This window comes from Salvelinus sp. IW2-2015, unplaced genomic scaffold (assembly GCF_002910315.2).
Source record: "Salvelinus sp. IW2-2015 unplaced genomic scaffold, ASM291031v2 Un_scaffold12053, whole genome shotgun sequence".
Taxonomy (NCBI): domain Eukaryota; kingdom Metazoa; phylum Chordata; class Actinopteri; order Salmoniformes; family Salmonidae; genus Salvelinus; species Salvelinus sp. IW2-2015.
In genome coordinates, this window is record NW_019953309.1 from 1 (window position 1) to 2,614 (window position 2,614).

The 2,614-nt window shown below is 44.7% G+C and overlaps 1 pseudogene; it reads right to left on the bottom strand.

Moving 5' to 3' along the window:
- Nucleotides 1-462: 462 nt before the first annotated feature.
- LOC112080134 (myeloid-associated differentiation marker-like) lies at nt 463-1,820 on the bottom strand (annotated as a pseudogene).
- Between the last annotated feature and the right edge of the window lie 794 nt (nt 1,821-2,614).

Sequence of the window (2,614 nt, forward strand, 5' to 3'; positions counted from 1 at the left end):
CACAACGAAAGCCGTTACAACATACCATGATGCCAGATTAGACATTCAATTGTATTTGCATCAGGATCCAAAGTTCGTCATTTTTAATTTCTATGAATCGATACGATCAATCATTAACTCAGCTTCCTACTGTACACTTTAATAAGCTGCAAGTGATAAACAGGTGTCCTTGCCTGTAGAATCTCTCATCTGCAATAAGAGTTCATTTACAGTGTCAAGGAATAACTAAATATCTTCCACATGTCTGAGGCAAAGACATCCGCAAATGTTCTGCCAATGTTCTGCAAATGTTCTTCTTCCAAGCTCTCTGTCATGATTTGAAAATAAACTCTTCATTCTCTAGAAATGTAAGAATCTTTTCAACCATATGTGGAGAATCAAGATTACCAACGTGCTGGAGTTTGACCAGTCATTGACCGTGGTTCTGGAAAAGTTGGATGTGAAGGTTCCTGAGAATCTGGCCTATTCCTCATAACCATGTGAAGAGATCACCTTTATCGAGTAGATCGTATCCAAATATAGTATCACCAGGTTGATCACGGTCATGTATGAACGTCACCACAACCAGATCGTCCCAGGGACAGTGGGAACACGGAACGGGCCGGGGTTGTTCTCGAAACCATACAGCGGCCAGTATGACCATGGCAGTCTATGTACATCATGGTGGCCAGAACCATTATAGACCGTGAGCAGTTTGTCAAACGAGAAGGGAAGAGCGACAGCAGCTGACCAACGTGAGGAAGATGATGACAAGTGCGAAGATGAAAGCAGAGGGAATAAACCGCCACACACCACTGCAGTCCCGGTTAAATGAAACCTTGCTGGATCCAGCGACGTGAAGATAATACAGGCCACCAGAGTCTCGAGGATCTTGAGGAGCCCGGGACAGTAGACAGGAAGCCACTGATCTCACCACCGGCCGGAGACGGGCCAACACCACCTCGCCGACGTACATTCCGAAACAGAGTAGGGAGATGACGTGGCGGCAATCTGCGGTAGCAGTGGGGCAGGTGAAGAAGGTGGGGTAGATGATGGAGGAGGTGAAACACATTAGTGCGGCCAGCATGGCGAGGCTGTGGTGAAGTTCATCCCAGGAGATGGGCACCTTGAGATGATGAGGAGGGGAGATGTGAGGAAAGGTTATGTCTAGGGCCAAGAGTGTTCCTGAAAAATATGTTTTCCTGAAAAACGTGCAACTACATCTACTACTGCTTTACAATAGAAATAGACATTCGAAATGTATAAGACAGATACACATAAGCTACGATACACGTGAGCCACAAATTCCCCTCCCACCAATCTATTCCATCAAATCCAGACAGTAAACATCCCCCACCTTGGKGCTGAAGCGGCTGAACTCCATGATGAGGATGAAGAGGGAGAAGAAGCAGCAGAAGCACCAGGTGAACATGCACCAGTCCCAGTGTGTGGAGAGCACATGGCCTGCCGAGGCCACCAGACTGAAGGAGATACAGGTGAGGACCACCTCCAACATACGGATGATGCCCACCGGCAGGGTGAGAGACCTCAGGTCCAGGTTCACCATAATGAGATACTGTTGAAGGATCTATCTAGGGATTCTGAGTGACTGTTCACTCACCAAGGGTTCCTTGACTTTTTGTTTGGCTAAAGTTTATCTTTTTCCTCTCTTTTCTTCTGGCTAATGTTCTACTTTCTGTCTCTCTCTGCTCGCTTTTACCAAATGCACATATTTCACATTTGAAAGAATCACTGATTCAATTAATTGTGTTCAATTACTGCTGCCTCTTAAAGTCTTATATTCTCCTCTTCATGGAAGCTCACCCAGTCATTTTCTGCTGTGTCACTCTCTTTTCTCCACTGCGTTACCTTGACATCTCCATCTCTCTCCTACCATCTTTGTCTCTCTGTGCATTCCCCTGCCGACTTTTTCTTTTCACTAAGGACCTTCCAGTAAAGCACTACAATTCCAAGGGAGGTAAGACCTTCTCTCGTTCCTGCCTTATCCAAGTCTCCTTCCCCATGCTGTAGAGACCAGAGCATGCCTGTGTCGAGCCAAACTCCTCCTGTGTTTATGATGGTGTGTAGCCCATAGAAATAGACTGAATAGAACGGGCCTCCTCATTCATGTCAATGATTGCGGCCATTGCGAGTGTACCCATAGGCTAGGTTGAAGATAACAGAGGTTAAGATAGCTTAATAATTAAATGCAAAAGCATTCTAAAATAAACAAAATCATTGCACCAGCGCCTGAAGGAAAATGATTGAGAGAGAATAGTAGCAGTACAGAAAGTTCACCATCAAAGTGGAAAATAAACACAACGGAGGTGAATTTCAGACTATTACTCAGCAAACAAATAGATTAACTGTTTTACTGTCATTTTATTAATTCAAACGTTTTTAAAGTTATCTACAGCCACTTTATAACATGATTTCCCGACCGCTGGTCATGTTTTCAATGCTAATCCTATAGAATCAGTCCAACACCCAGCATGGAATTGTTATGTTGTCTACCAATCTGTGCTGTGATTTGTGAAATCAACTGACATAAAAAAAATATTCCATTGCACGAGCCACATCATTTGGGGCGGCAGTAGACCTAGTGGTAGAGAGCGTTGGCGCAGCAACAAGGGTG